A 20,827-nucleotide genomic window follows, 5' to 3' on the forward strand; every position below is an offset into this window, starting at 1 on the left:
GTATTTACATTTTGTTATTTGTAACCGATTCCTTTTAAATAATCAAATGATTTGTTATCACTAAAGTAGGTGATAAAATTAGTGCATATGATACACAGGTATGTATAGGACTTGAATATTTAAGAAATGTTGATTATTAGAAAATTGGTAACTTGACCTTACTTCTGAAGAAGAGAAGCTAAATATATTAGAACAGAACTCTTTTATAGTTCACCACTATCAAAAACCTTAAAAGAAAACATATACCTGAAGGTTACTTAATTAAGACACCCATAATGATCATAGAAAAAAATGTGTAGTTTATGACAATTAGAGCAAGGAAAAATATGCATAAATTCAGTCATAAATTTTCATCAAATTTTAAATATTTTTGCATACCATTTAGAAAACAGTAATGTTTTTCCTAAAATTGCAAAGATTGATTTTACTACTTGTTAGTTATTTTAAACTCTGATGGATAGTTGTCTCATTGGCAACCATACCCATGACTGTGATCATCTTATTTTTATATAACAGAAAACTCAGTGAGAATATTTTAAGTTTCCAGCCTTTTTTTATAATCAACTATACTTACTATATAGTGAATCATAACTTTAAGTCCAATTATATCATTCAGAAAACTGGCTTTATTTCTATACAATTCTATTCACAAGTCAAATTTTAACTCATATTTCATTCATTCATTGAAAATTTTAATTACCACTATGTTGTATTAAAATTGTCAAAATGAAAACACCATCCATTAATTTTAACACTGGACTGATTAAAATACCATAAATCATTCATTGCTTGAACCCCAATGACCTCAAAAAACACCTTCAGACTTAGGTATGCAGACTATATTGTATTGAAAAAAAGAATTAATTTTAGTATATCATTAAAGAGGAATTAAAATTGAAAACTGTTTAATGTTAGGCTGTATAAACTTTACTTTAAACGATCAAGATCCTTATAAAGTGTTTAAGACCATTTGTCAGAGCCAAATTTAACTTTCTGCTTTCAAGAAGTTGCTATAAATGGTTACATTAACGATGTAGTTTTTGCAGCCTTTTAAACTTGTTAAAAATTTGTCACCATGTACGAGGCATGTTCAATCATAACTTGTCCATAATTATGTATGGAAAGCTAAAAATCTAATTTGGTAGGCTTATATTAAAGTGATTTTTAAGAGCATTGATTCAAATATCAATCTTATTTTTGACACATAAAAGTACAATATTCTTAGACAGGTGAAATGGATGGGTATAAAATTTATATATTCCATTGTGGCAAGAATACCTTGTAGAAATTCTCTTTACCATGTCAAAAAGTTTTTATTCAAAATTAAAACTTTAAATTTGTACCAAGCAAATAAATGTGCAGTTTTTTATTTGAAAAATGGCCTAGAAATCATAAGTGGCATTTAGGAAAATCAACAAAATTTAAATAAAACTTGTATTCAATTCATTTATATAATGAAAACATCAATGAAAGAAAATTGATTCATCATAAGAAAAGCTAAAAGTTGTCAGATTTTTATTTGACTATTTAAGGGGTCTATATTTCCTTGAAACTTTGCCATGTCAATTTTGATCTGCACTCTTGAAGCATTCAACAGATGAAAATACCTTCATGACATAATTTTCCATATATTCCAGTTTGACTTTTAAATGTTTTATATAATTCTTTTAACCAAATTTTCTTTACAGTTAAGTTTTAAAATACTAACATATTCTAGAATACTTTACAAGGGTGAAAATAAGCCAAAATTACATAAATAATAACAATTTTGTTTGTCATTAACTGAAAAATAAAAAGATATGTTTATATCACAAAATACCAAAGAGTGAGTTTGCAGAAATCCCTTATTGAATATATATAACAGTTAGATCTGTATTTGAATTTTAGAGTAAAAAAAAAACTGTGGTGCATAATTTAAAGTTTAATATAATGCACACTTAAGTTAAACAAAAGCAGAGTGCTTAATTTAAAGATCAGTGTCAAAATGACACTTGAAATATTGACATGGGTGCGACATGGGTGCTCAGAAATGGAGGCACTTGCTTGAAAAAGCATTATTTATAAAGCACAAAAAGGTTCTAAGGGGTTATGAAATAGAAGTTCTTTATAACATAAGTTCCAAGTGGAATAAATATTCTGTAATATTATTTCCACTTGAACACATATTCACAGTATTTGTTCCTGACAGAATAAATGGTGTAGATTATTGAATGATATTATGGCGTTGTTTATAACACAGTGTCCAGTGGAACTTCTATTACTCAGAACAAATATACTTTAACAAGGGTGGACACTATGAGTTTCAAATTTAGAAATTTCTGGCTGATGGTATAAGGCATACAGAAATTGGACCATTTTCTCTCCCCAAGAAATCGTTATGAAAACATGTATTTAGATTGGATGCAGTGTTAATAATCTGTCAATTCTACAGTTCTGCATAGTTTGTCTTTTAAGTCCAATAACTCTAAGTAGAAAATAAAGGATTTTCATAATGGAAATCATGGAACCAAAATTGAATACAAATTTAGCATTGAAATCATTAAAGATTATCCCGATAACTGCTTGTAAATATTCAATTTTTAAGTTTTTTCAACAAATTTGGAGCATTATATTTGTAAATCTTTCAACAAAAATAAAGAAATAGAACTTGTTTGTACCAATCCAAATATCATGCAACCAGGTGCTCCACAGGGCACAGCTTTATACGACAGCAGTGGTCGAACCCTGAATGGTTGGGGCAAATTTGGTCACAATATTCATGCTTGATACTGTCTGAATTTGGATTGTGATCCAAATTTTGACATAATAAAGGTTTCTGACATCGGACTCTGACTTCTCTTGAGGTGAATTTTAATGCACGTTTTTTTATGCATTTACTTTTCTATATTGGCTAGAGATATAGGGGGAGGTTGAGATCTCATAAACATGTTTAACCCTGCCACAATTTTGCGTCTGTCCCAAATCAGAAGCCTCTGGCCTTTGTTAGTCTTGTATGATTTTTAATTTTAGTTTCTTGTGTATAATTCGGAGCTTAGTATGAAGTCCATTATCACAGTACTAGTATACATATTTTTTAAGGGGTCAGCTGAAGGACGCCTCTGGGTGCGGGAGTTTCTCGCTACATTGAAGACCCATTGGTGGACTTCTGCTGTTGTCTACTCTATGGTGGTTTTTTTGTTGCTTTGACACATTCCCCATTTCCTTTCTCAATTTTATTTAGTCAAAAAATAAATGTGGTCAAAGTTCTAACAAATCTATTGCACCAAATTTTTGTGCGGTCATATAAAAATATGTGTGACGATCCTTACAAACCAAACTTTGAGTTATTAGGAATGATGATTGGACCAAAGGACTTATTAATGAAAAGTAGACCAATGTCTTCATTTATAAGTATATGCATGTATAGATATATATAATAAATTAAAGCTTTTTAGGACAGAAGAATTTTTAATATATAACCACAAGTGTGAACTTAATGTAGAGGTCATTTCAGTTATAACTATTTTTTAAGTAAAAATTAGATACAAATTATTTGAAATTTTGCTTATGCCACCAACATAAATCCCAGGTTAGTTTGTATAATACTTAAAGACATAATAAACATTGATATATAAAAGTAAACCTTCAGTGAGTTTACAGATCTAGAGCTCTCTTCAACCAATTTGTCTTCTTTATCCAATTTTTTGCAGTGGACACTACCAATTTTAATAGCTTCTACTTCTTCATAGCAAATCTGAAACAATAAAATACAGTTACTACTGGATTGTGTGCTAGTAATTTCAGGGTAATTTGACCTTGAATTATAATTAGTATCTTCTTAACTTCTTTCTTTTCAATAGTTAGTTAGTCAAAAAAATATAGGTATGGGGGAACTAAATTGTAAGTTTTGCACCATTAATAAAAAAAAAATTACAAGAGGCTCTATAATTCCATACATTCATTCACTTACTTTCTTTACCATTTTTATCAAAAGGAGAAGTATTTGCTAACACAATAATGTTGTTTTTGTGTTAAACTCTTATAAAGACCATATTAATAGTCAGAATCTACTGCCCTGCCAACCTTAGTCTATTTCGACCCCCTACACGTGTGTCTGGTACGATTTGTACTGAATTAACTTGAATTCCCTCCACTGAATACATTTACCCTGCTGAAAACAACAGAGTGGTCAAAAGTTTATCTTTATGTACTGTTCCTCCGACAAGACATCAAGACATCATTTCTAACTAGCCAAGGAAACATACTAATCCAGGAGTATGTATGACATAATTAATGATTTTAGCATTATCTATTTACTACTTCATATAAATTCTCAATTTTTAAAAACAAGTTCACAAGATATAACATGGTGAATCAATTGACTATATCTAAAATACTTGATCCTACCCTATGTTGTCTCCATACATAAGTATTGAGGGACAAACAGATCTATCAAAACATCTAGTCATTCTTTAGGTGAAAACTTTATAATTTCAATAGGTATAATCTTGTCTTTTCATGAGCGTTTTTCAAACATTTGATTTTAGTCAGAAATATAATGCAGTAAACCATATATCATTTAAAATACTTATCCATTAGTATTATACTCCTTCATGGATATATTTCAATTAGATAAAAAAGATATATAACCATCAGATCAATTCAAAGATCCTGTATTTTAAAAGCAATAAATCGTAATCATTTTAAGAATTCTAACTTTCATTGAAATTGTGGACTAGGTCATATTAAAGTACTAATTCATAGCTGATTAAGCAAAGGCCTAGGGTTATATATATCCTTACTTTTAAATGATTATATAAGTGATTTCAATCAATCTTTGCAGCATACTGTGACCTTTTTTAGAGGTTATAATTCCTTTACTGATTGCTTATAATGCATTATCTGTAAATGGACAAACTTGTACCTATTTTTTTTTTAATATTTTATGTGTGGTTGGAATTCCAAGAGGATAAGGTATAAAAGCCACTATTTGTTCCTTTCAAATTAATATGAATCTATCAAATAACATCCTTCAGGTATTTTATAGACATTGAAGTATGTCAATGTTCCTGCAGATAAAGCTGCAATCAACATTGTATTTGTGTGTAAATCATGTGACATAAACTGATTGATAAAAGAATTTATAGGTATTAGCAATTAACTTGAAAACTCAACATAGGGACAAGCTGAAGTCTGCCTCTGCCTGCAATATTTTCTCACTGTGTTGAAGACCCATTGGTGGCTGTAATACAGGAGCTTCTTAGAAATAACTAGATATCATTGAGATGGGAGCCATCTCTGTGGGCCCCGCTGTCAATAACGTGGGGGTAAATAAGTTGTATGGATAATCTGATATGAAGCATTATTTGAAGTTATTACATAGTCTCACGTGTGATTTTAATCTTAGATTTTAAGTTAAAACTGATAAATATTCTCAACTTACTTTCATAGTATAATAGTGATATGACTGCATGATGTGAACTCATTGTTGACTTAGCTCTAAGGTGACTTCTGGATATATGGATTGATATTTGAACAATATGTTTAAAGGTGCTGCCCAATTGATATTTGTCACATATTTTTAGAATTATGCCTTCAATATATTATGACCCACCAAGTATAAAGTATGAAATATTTACGGTTCTCGAGAGGTAGAGCATACACAATTTGTTAAGAACAACGAACGGATGGACAGACCGACGGATGCATACATTATGACACATTCTCTGGTGTTGGTTAATATATATGTTAAGTTGAAAATGTTTGTCAGGTATAAAGTATGAATTAATAACAGCTGTCCTCTCAAAATATAGTGTGGATCAAATTTGTTAGCGATGTACAGACCAACAGACAGACAGACCTTTGACCTAGGAAGTGGTACATACATCATGACACATCCTCTGGTGTTGGTTAAAATGGATGTCAAGTATAATATTTGAAATCATAACGGTTCTCAAGATATAGAGCAGACACAATCTTCACAACAGGACATGGGGTTGTCAACTGAAACCAAAGTTTTTTTTAAGTTGACCTTTGACCTAGGAAGTTGTACATACAACATGACAATCCCTCTGGTGGTGGTTAAAATGGATGTCAAGTATAAACTTTGAAATCATAACGGTTAGCTAGATATGGAGCGGACACGATCTTCACCACAGGACATGGAGTTGTCAACTGAAACCAAAGTTTTTGACCTTGACCTTTGACCTAGGAAGTTATACATACATCCTGAAACACCCTCTGGTGTTAATTAATAATCATGTTAGGTAGCACTCCACAGTTAGAAAATAAAATTAAAAATGAGCCACAAAATGTTTTATCATCTCCTATTCCTGGATTTCTACTACATTAACCTTAATGTTTGTGTTGTACATGTGCATATGTATGTAATCAGTATCTTCCATAGATTTGATTTTGATTTGAGTTAAAAGGGTGAAAAATAATTCCTTTAATGTGTATCCATGGCAACATTCTGCATTTATTTACAATAAAATATTGCAAAAAGGGGGGTAAACATGTCACATATCCCCCCAAAATTTGGACCAAACTAGAATTTCAATGCCTTTGAGTGATACCTTTTTAGAAACTGTTTGTATAGATCTTCTTATGATCAAATAAAAAATGGGTGTCTTTCGCCTCATTTTTTCGTCAAATCTCATCACAAAGTTCGTGCAAGAAAAAGTTGGAAAAAAACATAGCAATAATTGCCGGACCAATGTATGGTATGGGCATGCAAATACGGACTGTCATACAGAAAACAGCCTATATTACATGCATAACATACTCTTGATGTTCATATAAACCCAATACAAAGGCTATTTTAGTACTCAGCTATTCAAAAATGAATTTTATTTCACACTAGCTCTCATATTTTAAAAATCCACAGGGGCCAAAATGCGAAACTACACACCTAACTGTGGAGTGCTACCTTAAGTATTAAGTATAAAATCATAACAGTTATCTAGATATGAAGCGGACACGATCTTCACCAAAAGACACAGGGTTGTCAACTGAAACCAAAGTTTTTGACCTTGACCTTTGACCTAGGAAGTTGTACATACATCATGACACACCCTCTGGTGTTGGTTAAAATGGATGTCAAGTATAAACTTTGAAATCATAACGGTTTTCGAGATATAGAGCGGACACTAAAGTGTTACGGAAGGACGGACAGACTGATCACTATAGGGCGACCCGCCTTAGGCGGGGCCCTAATGAATAGAAGCTATCTAATTATCCTAATCGCACTGCCAGAAAATAATCATGTTGTGATTGTTTTAATGGCGTCACATGGTGACTAGAGGGTTAATAAAATCAATAGGTGTTTCGGCCTCATAACCTCACCCACTAAGGATTTTACCTACCCTCTATGGATCTGTAGGGGGTCAGTAGCAAACCATAACTTATACTTTCACATTAAATTCTGCTATATTGATTATGTCCTAAATAGTTAAAAGATTGGTGACTGTGATGAATGCTGCAATGAGGATTGAAGTTGAGATAAAGGATGCAACAGATACAATTAAGGATGCCTAGACTAACATACATAAATTGACAATGAGGGTTGGTTGAGAACAAAATCTGTGTATACAGCATCATTTTGAAATCTTGACATTTATAGTTAGATATTCGCCACAGGCTTTATAATACCTAAACAGATATTTTACTATAAAAAAGATGTCTGATACAAAGTCATTGATGACATATAGGTGTAAACTTTTCAAATCTGGAAAGTGGAAGAGCCCCTCTGACAGAAAAGTAATTTGCAAAGGATTATGATTTAATGATAAAAAAAGGAAAGCACATTTCAGCTTTATTTCAACAATGATTGCTTATTAGGTTGTTTTTTTAGATTATATTTATTTGTAAAAAGTTTGGAATTTGTTATCCATTATACTGATAGAATTCTGCTTTTAAAAGATGAGCTCTAATAAGACAATTGTTTAGAATACTTGGTTGGTATATGATATATACATTTTTGGGTAAGGATTTGACTCATGTCAAATTTTGACACATTTAACCAAATGTAAAATGGCCAAACAAACATGTCAATCTTAAACTAACACACAACAGTCAACTATATTACTGTACTATTTTTGTTAAAATATCCTAATTTTGAAAGATTAGAGAATATCACCATTTTAGAAGTTTAAGGAGGCAGATAATGGCTCATTATCATACTTATAATGTTTGATATTCTTTGGACATTTATTTATTTAGTGTGTCTCTCGACATGATGACAAAAATCATATATATATTCTTTTATTTCCCTATAAATTTTACAAAAATACCTCAATTCAATGAAAATATATAGTAGAAAATCTTAAATTGCCAATTGTCAAGAAACTCACATACTAGAAATATAACTTTCAGTCAGCTGATATATAGTGTAAGTATTGGATTTAATACCTCTGAGGAGCCAAATATTTCTAGAATTAAACTTTTTTTCTTAACCTGATTTTTGGGTTTATAAGACTGTAACAAAATAATTGGTGAAGAAAAAATCATATGGAGGTGCACTTCTTTTTGTACTACGGTCCTTTGAAAATGCCAAATTTTGATGATTTTCCCATTTTTCATTGATTTTTACCTTTTTTTGGCTTTTATCGTGAAAAAAATCACAGTTCCTCAACTAAACTTTTTTTCATACTTTCTATAAAGATGAAGTGGACCAATCTGAATAGATTTTACTAAAAAAACTATAGGTAGGTGTTAATATAAGAAAGTTTTATCATATTTTGACGCTTTTTTGTGTAAAATTGACCATGCTGTCAATTTTGTATTTTTGTGATTTTTCTCAGTTTCAAGAAAAAAATGCAAATTATTTCATTTATTTTGTTATAAATGATTGAAAAAAATACATATCTAAGAAATTTGAAAAGACCAAAATGATATGGGATGTACAAGATTCTTGTAAAATCATTTTTTGTATCCTTAACCCATTTTCTCAAAATTTTGGCTAAAAATATTGACTTGATTGGTCGCAAATTTTGAAAACTGGATTACTCAAAAAACATTCATTGTAAATGCACAATTTTTTCACAGAGTTATGTTTGATTATAATATTTTTAAAAATCATTGATATTTTCCACTTGTATCACATGTTTTGGAAAAAATTCAAGAACGAGATTTCAAGGAGACTGAACAAGACTGAAAAGTCAGAAGAATACATCTTTAAATGACAATTTAGTTTTACATTTCTAATTTAAAAGAACCATCCGGAAGATTCCTTGTAATTTTGATTAAAATATAACAAGAATCATTATGCTGAAATGTCTTGCTTGTTTTACATATCCAGTTTAATCAAAGTTGAAAGTCTGTCAGAGGCGGATTTAGGGGGCCCCTCCTTTTTGGGAAAAAATTTGGTTGCTTATATAGGGAATCCCTGATGCGTGACTGGAGCGGGCCCCCTCTTAGGTCAGTCAGTGGGCCCCCACTTATGAAAAGGAGTAGGTCCGGTAAGGACTCATTTTGGCCTCAAATTTCAGTTTCATCTGACGAAAGATTTTGACCACTTTTTAAACACTAACGTGTTTATTTCACTTGACTCATTTAGTATATGTCAAAGATTTCAACTGATTTAGTCATTAAAAACGATCCGATTCAAGATAAAATATGAAAAATTTCTCAAATATGCCCAAAAACGTCACTTTTCAGGTGGTTTTTGTCAAAAATGAAGGTGGCCGCATCCGTGTTCATCCCCAACCTTAATATATGTTATGTATTATCCTAAAATACAACTTACATTTCAATATTATGGATGAACACGAATGAGGCCACTTCCGTTTTACACGGAAACCGTCTAAAATTTAACTTAAATGATAAAATTTTGAAGATTTCAGTAATTTAGCATGACTTCGTGGTGCTACAACCCGATATATGTGCATTGTATTGTCAAAAACAGCCCATATTTATGTAACAGAAGCATTTAACTGTCCAATGAATAACTTAAAGTTTACATTTTAACAATTTTGTAAAACTGTTATATTTTGGGGCCAAAAAGGGGTCTTACCGGACCTACTCCTTTCTTGATCCGCCACTGTCTGTACCAGGAAGGTTTTACTTCATGTATCACATACTTGACAATGTTCTATGGAAATGAGGTCAGGGTCAGATTGGATGTGTACACTTCGCAATCATTCCATACACCAAATGTAGTTGACATAATGCTTAGAGTATCAGAGATACATACTTTACCTCTTAACTTTAACCTTAATTCATGGATCCAGGAGTTGAACTGCTGAGGCTTGGACAAAAATTGACTGATAATAACTTTAAAACTGAAATCATTGGTTTGCTGAATTATTATTTTGTTGTATCTAAGAATCTCATACAGCTAGCTAGAAATATCAGAAAAGTACAAATCATGAGGGCATTGGCATAATAAATATTCCAAATTCAGACTTGCATTTATAATACATGTACTATTGATTCTTCTCCATAGATTTAACAAAACAATAACTCACATTTATAGTACACCATTGAAACACCATAAAACTCAAAAATTCCAATATTATATCTAAAACTAATTGATTTATTCTACTAGTTCCTGATTTTACAAAATACTAAAAAAGTCATAAAGGTCAATTATAAACATTGAAATAAAGTTATTCACCTATACTACTGAACCTAATCAACTATACAGATGACAAATATAATATTAGAACTTCAACATTTATATCTTGATGTGTCAACTGAAGAGGGTTATGCCAGTGTTATCATCAATTTTTTTGATATCATATTTTTTTACATTTAGTAAGCTGACATATTTAAATATTACAAAGTAAAACGTTTTTGAATACCAACAAATTAACTTACCTGGTGAGATGAAACAGCTGATTAATAGAAATCAACATCCATGCAGGTGAGAGTTTACCTGTAACCAATTACAAACACATCAACTATAATTCCTGGTCACACTAATTTGTACCTATGCAATTAATATCAGTTCAGCTACCCAGTAAGTCTTAATGTTATCACTATAATAAACTATCTCACTAAATCTTTATATTATTATCCTTATTATAGACTTCAGTAAAAATCTATATGATATAAATATTGGTGTAATATTATCAATAACCACCTACAAGAAATCATGTTATCCACTTTACCGATCGTAGGATTACAGTATCCATTTAAAAATGGTCATTTAGAACCAAGGAGAAAATCTCTACTCGATTAAAAACTGATATTTATGTTGACTATTTATTATAAGACTTATGATCAATAGCAGGCGTTCAGGTGTATAATTTTACCTTTTCTTTCTTTCTATCTGGTAATTCAATCAAAATGTCTATATCTAAAATTAACCTTTCTTTATTGTAGAAACTTCACTGTTAATTCTGCCTTTCAACTATTCAGGGGTAACCTTAAACCAAAAAATAAAAATAAGCATATTAAAAATAAGCTTTGTAACACAACAAAACATTCATAATTGGGTAAACAATATATTATACTCTTTATTACATTAATAGCATTCTGTACTATTTTAATTTTAAATACAGTTAAATACTGCATGTATTGTGATTTCAATCTTGAATTTTGTACAATTTGTATGAATAGACTGAATACTTTAAGATGTATACCAAAACTCTCATTCTGCATGTTATTTTATCAAATCTTTGATGTATCTTATAATAAGTTTCATAACACTTTCCCCAAGAGGAGTAGGTTGTAATATCATACCAATATATCACTTTTAAAAAACAATTATTTATTGAATGGTATGACCAAGTTTCTAAAAGAAAATTAAATAGATCTTAAATATGCATTTCAATATAAAAAATGGCTAAACTTTATGAGAGTTTTACATTTTTAAAGCTATACAGATTGTCTTAAATAGATTTAACAACAAAATGTCTACTTTTAAATTATCTAAACTTGCATTTTTGAGATATACTTAATAATGGGTTTCATCTCATATATCAAAAGTCTATTTTATAGAGCCACAGAGGTATGATAAGACCACTTTTATACCCCTTGAATTTGAAAACACAATAGTTTTCTGAATCTACAAAATGACATCCTTCAGAAGATTTCATAAGACAGTGGTCTGTCAGAAACAGTATTCATGTTTTCGAATCTTAGTGCAAAATTGCATTAACTGACAAAATAGCAGTTTTTGTTATGTTTTTAACAAATTATGTGCTTTAGATAATCTCTCTTATTCAATTCAATTTGATAGATTTTAGATTTTGACTCTCTACATTACACTTTCACACAATTTTATCAAATGAAAATGTTCCTACATGATATGTATTTCATTAAATCACCATTTAAAAATCTGTCTGCAAATGGATCTGCTGCCACTCATTTAAAGCCTTCTGCTGCCACTCATTTAAAGCCTTCTTCAGCCATGAAAATGGTGACAATGATGGATATACTTTTACTGGGACTTGATGAGATGATTAAAGCTTTAGCCTGTGTACATTTGATCAATACATTTTTTCCAACAGGTTGCATGTATTCCTATAGTAAAGGCACCATTTGCACACCTTTAATAGCAAATTTGTTCCTGTATTTATTAGGAATCTCATTAAATGGCCAAAATCAGTAAAAACCTTTTTCTCTGACTGTAAATGATACATTTAATAGCTTACTAATATACTGTATGGGTTTTGCTCATTGTTAAAACCATGTAATGACATATTTGTCCTTTCGGGAAACTCAGTCTTTATGCAATCATACCACATCTCTTTATATTACCTTAAATTCAATAATTGTTAAGCATGTTTCTGTTCATTCAATCTAAACTTTTTTTTTTAGAATTGAATACTTTGTTTAGTTGCCAGCTGAAGGACGCCTTTGGGTGCGGGAATTTCTCGCTACATTGAAGACCTGTTGGTGACCTTCTGCTGTTTTTTTTTTCTATGGTCGGGTTGTTGTCTCTTTGACACATTCCCAATTTCCATTCTCAATTTTATTCATCAAGCACATTGAACAATCATTTCATGAAACTTTTGCAGCACCGTAAATCATTCACAAAAATCCCTTAAATGCATGGAATTATTAAACAGGCATTGCAAATGGATATCTTTAATATATCACATCTTACTTAGACTTATGAAAGCTTGATAGTTGACCCTAATAATAATTAAGATCATGTCTATTCTTTGTAAGTCTGTTTTGTATGTTCAACTCTAGAAGTTTGTTTAGTTTTATGTTGTTTGGTTGCTGTCCTATTGACATATTCACCAAACACAAAATCTTTAAACTTGTAACTGTCTTTCATGTCTTTAGTTGAATTTGAAGGAATACCATGTACACCGATGCTTTCTTATGGATGCAAAATGTGTAGAATTTTTTGATAAATGTCAAAAGTTCAATAACTGTCACAAGATATGAGTAGATTTTTCAGTCCACTGGTCCAGCTGACCAGTACACACAAAATCTTAAATTCGACCCCTGTATGAAACTTAAATAAAATATCTTCTTATGATAAATCATTGCTTGGAATTTATATTAATCGTAAGTACCTTATATTAGCTACAAGTTATCTTCTCATTTCATTACATTCTAAATTTTAGCAAATGTTAAATGCAAATATCTTAAAACACTGCATAACTTGTAAAATATGCTAGTGGAAGTCTCAATAGTTGCTGGTCTCCAAATTGGTTGTTGAATGCTTTTCAAATATAAAACAACAAAAAAGTCAAATTGTATTCAGTATTAAATTTAGTGAAGCTTCCGATTAAGTTATTAATAAATAAGCGAACTGTCACAGATTTAAGTAACATTTTTGCATACAGCTTTGGCTTGTTAGCATATAACAGTAAATCGAAATATAATGCATTTATCATTTTTATCACCTAAAATATTCCTGATTAAATTCTTTTCAAAAGATATAGGTGAAGATTTGTCACTCACTCATATTTAAAGCCTTTAAAAATTAGTAACTATAATAAATAAAAGTACACGGAAAGCTAAATATTTCTAAACCAATTCCTACATTAAAAATGTATTCATTAAAGTACAGAGATTTACAAGTACTCTTAAATATGCTTATAATGATCTGATCTCAGATAATTGATTATCAAAAAATAATAATAAAAAATTTACTATCATGAAAAAGTATGCTCATTTAATACAAATTCATAAGTAACTGCAATATCTCTATGGAAAATCTACAAGTTATTTTATATAAGATGTAATTGAAATTTCTCAGCTTATTTACATTAACTTAGGTATTATTCTAAGTATTGCAATTTTATCTTAATTTAAACTAGTTTCAAGTAAATACATTGAAAATTTAAATAAATATTTTAAAAAGACTACTTTATTAATTTCATGTTCTGTGACATATAAAGTTATTATAAGATAGCTTTGTTACTATGTCCTGTTTATTTGTATAAGTTCACAACTAAACCTTCATTCATCTTTTAAATTTTTTTTAAAATCTGCTCATTTCATTTTTAACATTTTTAACCTGCTTGAACATACAAATATCTTAAAAAATAAAACAAAACAAATCTTTGAATGTTTAAACCTTTCTGACAAATGAGAACAACAGTGTTTATTTATATAAAACATCTAAATGGTCAATATTTTTTACTGTATTTTAATTGATAGTAAGTGGGAATTTTGTCCAGACTCCATTGTGATATAACTTCTGAGCCTATGTTCAAAGCTTCAGTGTAAGAAAATTTCCAGTAAAACAAAACAAATGAATAATTGACAACGAAAACTCAACTCTCCTCAAAATATAACCTAGCTAATAGATCATCATTGTATAACAGAGAAAAACAATGATTACGGGTTATCAAACGTAAGTAGTTAACGTAGACCTAAACAAATGGCCTCAGTGAAAAAGTGTTCTTGCCTGGTAAAGATTTGTTTTGCAAAAATGGTAATTATCTAATTTGCAACTTTTGTGAGTAGATCATATGAAACACTTGATCAAGCAAGTCAGAAAATTGCAAACCACAATTATTACAAAGTACTTTAGAAAGAAATCAATGAACCCAAAATAGTCAGAGTTGAAGTAGGTTGAATTATAATAAAATTCAAACTTAAACATATATTATGTTTTAGACCGTTATTTTAGATAATGATCACCAGTCATTTGCCACTTGGTAGATGTAATACTGACAGTACACATTTTTAATAAAGCCAATATTGGATTACACTTTACATTTTAATAAGAATGTATTTGTAAACAGCAAGTTCTTAAAAAAAAATCAAATGCAGTCATATAACATATTTGTTAGTGTTGTAATGTATGAGGGGCTTGTTGGGTTATTTTTGTTCTTTGTGGTCTGGGCATTAACAATATTGTGATCTAATTTTCTACAGATTTTTTTATTTTTTTTATATTTTCCTAATCCGTGATAATGGAAATTTATTTTCTGTGAATTGTGATTGACAAAAAAATCAACTTGTGAATCATGATGAGACTGCCCCTACCCACCCCAACCCCATCAGACCCCTCATGTATATATTTTTTAAATATGAATTATTTCAAAAAATAAAATAAGATAATATGTATTACAAATGTACTTCATTACTGCCAGTTCAGGAGAGATAACTCTAAAATATATATGAACACTTTAACTTGTCTGAATCTTATTCACATAAAAAAACATAGAAATAAAGTCACAGGAAGAGGAGTTAGTAGTTTCAAACAGTTTACCCATTAGGATGTCCATATTCCGTCCTATATCAATTACAATATTAGGCAAGTGACCATACAAGATGATATGGCCTAGCTTTATCATTTAAAGACTAAAGGCCTTTTCAATCCATCAATAGTTTGATATATATATATATAGAATATTTTAGTTTGTCATGCTTTAGATTGGCCAGAGAACTTTGAAAAAGCTGTTTGTTACATTTAATAGAAACTACCTTGCTTTAGTTTTTTGCATACAACTCAGAAGGTTCAAACTAAGTACAAGCAGGATTTTACATCTATTGGGAACTTAGTGTTGATGGCAGAAATTCAATTGCACCTACACATATATTTGATAAAAAAACACTCTACATTTATGATTACTTATCAAAAGCTAATCACATGTTATGTTGACTTTTCAATGATGGAAGACAATTTACGTGAAGTCCAGATATTTTTTTTGGTACTGGTGAACATGGTGAATGCAGAAATGTACTAATGATACAATAGGCCAGTTCTGGGATACGGTTTTCAGATGAATCTGGCATGTGACTTCCATCACCAAGTGACAAAAATGTATGCACCCTCATTTCCAACACATGTTGAGCAAATGGGTGAAAATGTTTTGTTTTAAACTGCACAAAATATTTTGGAAATCAAATCCTTATAAGAGGGGGGATAGGACTTTTATCTGGACTCCGGGATCGGATGTTTTTAAGCTCAAGATTGACCCTTTCGGGATTTGGGGATTCTTTTTTCGAATTTCGGGACCTCAGGATTTTGTATTTTTTAAGGCCGGAATTTTGGCATTTCGTGTTTTTAGGCTCTGGTTTTCGGGATCAAAAACCCTCCTACCCCCCTCTTATAAGATGGCAACCCTCCCTCAGTGCTCTGAGGAGTCAAGATTACATTCTTACCAACATAAATTATTTCTATACTACTGTACAGAAAGATGATTATAAAAGTGCTGGAAACTTTTAATAGAGTTGGGACACAGGTGGGCCTTTTATCTGGTAAATGATGTCATAAAGATTTACCGTATTTTCTGGTGAAACTGAAAGACATGATTCCAGAAATGAGGTATATATATACTTCACAATAGACATGAACTTTAACGCCTTTTTTTGTGTAATTTATATGTTAAATGCTATAAATATATATGTATGTAAATGTATTATGTAAAGTTACTGTAGTTAATTTAATTTTCATTGTTTTTTAAGCACAATATATATACATGTAGCAACCATAAATCTATGACATCTAATAATCTGTTTTGTGATGTCTTCAGTTTGAATTCATCCACATCATGCACATAGGGTATGAAAATAGAAAAATAATAAAGAAATATTAAGTTATTTTCCCATTGATAATGCTAGCCTTACGTTTTGTTAGAATAGATGAAAAGTCTGAAAAGTTTGACCATGTTTACCATACCTGTGGATCTTTGCGTTAAAGAGCTCGAAAAGAAAGGGGAGTGCAACGTCTTCATCATCGTTTAACTTCCTCCATGCAGATATATTAATTAGGCGTTCTCGGTCCCACTTTTCTCTTTGTAGTATCCATGTCTCAATTGTTAAATATGTGCAATTGACGTCATATCTTGTACAAAGTGTCAAAGGTTAGCTGCTGTTCAGGTCCAGATTATTTCCTACAGATATTTTTGAATATTTGAAAAAGACTTGTTATTTTGCACACAAATCAGGCAGTTGCATGGGTGTCTTGGTTGATTTTATTTTTACATTTTTTCATACTAACGCTTTTATAGGCTTGCCATGCGGTAAAAGTTTTGTTATTTTCGTGATCTTTATTCCTTTAAAATTTTGATTACACATAGTTAAGAAGAGTGGTATTCCATCAGTTTCAGGCAAACATATCAAAAAGATGTGGTATGAGTGCCAATAAGATGCGAGTATAGTCTTTATAAATGGTGATAGTCCGTCGGAACAACTGGGAATTTCCATTCCTTTTAAATATACAACTCCTTGGTCGGCAGGGGACGATAAATCATGACTGACCCGTGTTAAGAGAGAGTCATATCTCTTGCACGTAGTAAATTTCGAAAAGAGCTGGCTAATGCCACAACAAGGCAGCACACGCACCTGCAAGGTAGAAAAGGATTAATATAGTTGCAATAACTTATTTTCCAATCTACATTAAACACATACGTTTAATTAAATGTCACAATTTGTAATAGTAAACCATTATAGGTCAAAGTACGACCTTCAATGAGCATTGGCTTACACCGAACAGCAAGCTGTAAAGGGCCCCAAAAATGACTAGTGAAAAACCAGCCAAACAAGAAAAAAACACAATCTAATCTATATAAAAAAAAAAGAGAAACGAGAAACAATTATGAACAACATCAACAAACGACCGTATAACTCTACAACAGGTTCCTGACTTAGGACAGGTATAAACAAATGCAGCGGGTCTAAGCGTTTAAAAGCGTCAACCTTCATCCTAACCTGAAACAATAGTGTAACATCACAACATAGAAAGACATGTACTATAAAATATCAATCGAAATGGCTGAAGTCAACCAAAGGACATGTTAACAAAAACAAGTAAACATACACTGAACGGTTAATTTTGAGCTATGTCACAAATCATGGGTATATATTACACGAAAACCCAAGGCACAAGGTGTTACGAAGTGTAATCTTTTACTGACTATATGACACCATCAAATAACGTTTTTAATCACAAAAAGTTTAGCCAGACGAGACTTTACCAAGAGACGAAGAAACAATTCGCAATACAAGCAAGGAATTGTATATATTTAAAAATAATAAAACAAGGAAGCAGTAATTGTTTTCTTTATTATAATTATATAACCGGTGCAAAATTTTGAAAGTTATGAAATTTCCATTAATTAAATGCTGTTATCATACTTTGCGAATTGATGGTTATTTTTTTTTCTCTAAATGTTTAAAATTTAAGATACATCAAATTCAACAAGTGCAATTAAAGGTTCAATTGAGTAGCGTCATAAGAAAAGAAGTGGGTGCAGGTGTAAAGATTTGCCATACAATAAAAGGCCCATAATATGGAAATTCGTGATTATCCTCCCATGTAAAATATATAAAGAACTTGCTACCTAGTGCATCATATAAAGCTTCTCGAGCCAGTTTTCTTCAATATGCATGCAGTTAGTCTAGTGATACCATTATTTACAGTATTTTCAAGTGTCTCTCTAGATTTCGTTACACCCTAACAGTTATTTAGATTGCTCATATACTGGATAGTCATGAATACTAATTTACCATTTTATTTTTTAGCAGCAAACAACCAACTTAGTTTTATTAGTATTCTTGAATACATGATATAGAAAATTACATGATATGATCCATTAAAGAACATTCTAAAAAAAATATTCAATTATTCAACATGAAACTTCATCAGTACAGCCATGAATATTTTTTTTGTATCTGGTTTTAGCTCACTTATGTGTAATACATGTCAGTTTTATGTGACATTTGAATGTTAGTTGAATCGGTCAGTCAAAGTAAATCTCAAGTCCAGCCCAAAACCATGGTATAATGAACCAGCTACATGATGATTCACTAGTATAAGCCGTGTCAGTAGTATTCAAAGAAATATCACTTTAAAATCCAAGAATCGTATATTACCCTTAAAGTAAAGGTGAAGACGGACAAAAACTACAATTTGACCAACAAAATTGAGGGAGACCGACCTTTTTTTAGATATATCAACTGTGGAAAACTACCATTTGACCAACAATATTGAGGGAGACAGACCTGTTTCAGATATATCAATTGTGGAAAAAAGCAATTCATGGAATGATGACTTATCATAAACATACAACACTGTGTTGAGGGGAGACTGATTATCTCTCCCTAAAGATTTCTTTCTCGAACAATGCAAGTAAATATACAAATTAGTTCACTCACATTAAAATTCAATAAATCATATCTTGGAAGCGTTTCAGCCTAATGATAATTAAGTGACACATATTGTTAAGGACTGGATCAAGCGTTTGCTCTGTGCTATATATATATAATATACTTTTTCACGTTTTTGGTCTTTTGGAAAACGTTGTTTGTGCTGTTTTTAGATCCTTCTACAACGAAATTTGTTTGACATGCACACGTATAAAAATTGCGGTTTTTATCCAACGCAATCATAGGTTTGAACGTACTTTTCAATTTAGACTCGTATATATATATATGGACCGTTTGAGTCTGAGAAAGATATGATTTTATTTTATGTTATATTATCTTAATAACATTTTTGCCCTGCTAGCCTGAAATTGTTAAAAGACATATTATAATTATAAATTAAACCAGAAGTCCATTACTTGACTAAAAATAGACTTCTTATAAACCTTAGCCTTGAACACAGCGGGTTTCTAGCTTCTTATATACGAGAATATATAGGTATGCGAATAGAGAGCTAGTCACCTACATGTACTTTCAAATCAATATTCTTAAAGTTTGAAAGTGTAAAAGTAGAAAAAATAAATTTAAAAGGAGGAAGTTCATAAATCTTACAATTCAAACATTATCAACATACTGTATGAGTGCATTTTGACCTTTGTATTAATATTTATCTGTAAGGGAAAAACTAGAAGAAACACCTTGTATCTAATAAAACATAATAATTTGAACACAAGTACAAGTACTTAAATGATCAAAGTATTGGCCCATTTAGGACAAAAATATACCAACAAATTGTTTATACAACCATCAAGATAAAAATCCTGCATTAAGATACTGTATTATGCGGAACATTTAGTAAATAGATTTTTAACGTTTCGCACAATTGAATATCTATAATGTAGTGTTGATTCCTTCATTATGTCACACATATATCTGATTGGTCCATTAATAATTAAATCTATTGAAGAAAGTTTTGCAAATTAAAAAATTATGCTAAATAAAATGAATTATCCTTATTTGCATGCAATTTAAAAAAAAGTTAAATAAAATCATACGAAATTCTTTCAACAGATAGAAGGACCAGAATTAAAACGGATACTTATTGATATAAGATGTTGTATACAATTCAAACTCTAATTTTATAAGTAGACGTATGTATGCTGGCCATGATAACCGATTACTTTTGGCAATTAGCAAACATACACATAGTTAACTTTGTTTGCTTACAGTTGACAACGATAGCATGTAACTGTTCAACCTCCAAAATATTGGTAATTATTCCAAATAAGGCAAAACAGAGAAAACGAGAATGTGTCCTAAGTATACGGATACCCCATCCGCA

The 20,827-nt window shown here is 30.6% G+C and overlaps 1 protein-coding gene across 1 annotated transcript in view; it reads right to left on the minus strand.

Annotated features, from left to right (window-relative positions):
• The window catches only part of LOC134714911 (uncharacterized), a 97,029-nt gene extending 85,924 nt beyond the window's left edge, over window positions 1-11,105 (minus strand). The window contains exons 1-2 of the mRNA XM_063576613.1: window positions 10,798-11,105; window positions 3,623-3,733 (exon numbers count right to left, since the gene is read on the minus strand). The gene's annotated coding sequence lies outside the window, so the exon portion shown is untranslated. The remainder of the gene's footprint in view (window positions 1-3,622; window positions 3,734-10,797) is intronic.
• Window positions 11,106-20,827: the final 9,722 nt, after the last annotated feature.

Source organism: Mytilus trossulus, chromosome 4, assembly GCF_036588685.1.
Source record: "Mytilus trossulus isolate FHL-02 chromosome 4, PNRI_Mtr1.1.1.hap1, whole genome shotgun sequence".
Taxonomy (NCBI): Eukaryota; Metazoa; Mollusca; class Bivalvia; order Mytilida; family Mytilidae; genus Mytilus; species Mytilus trossulus.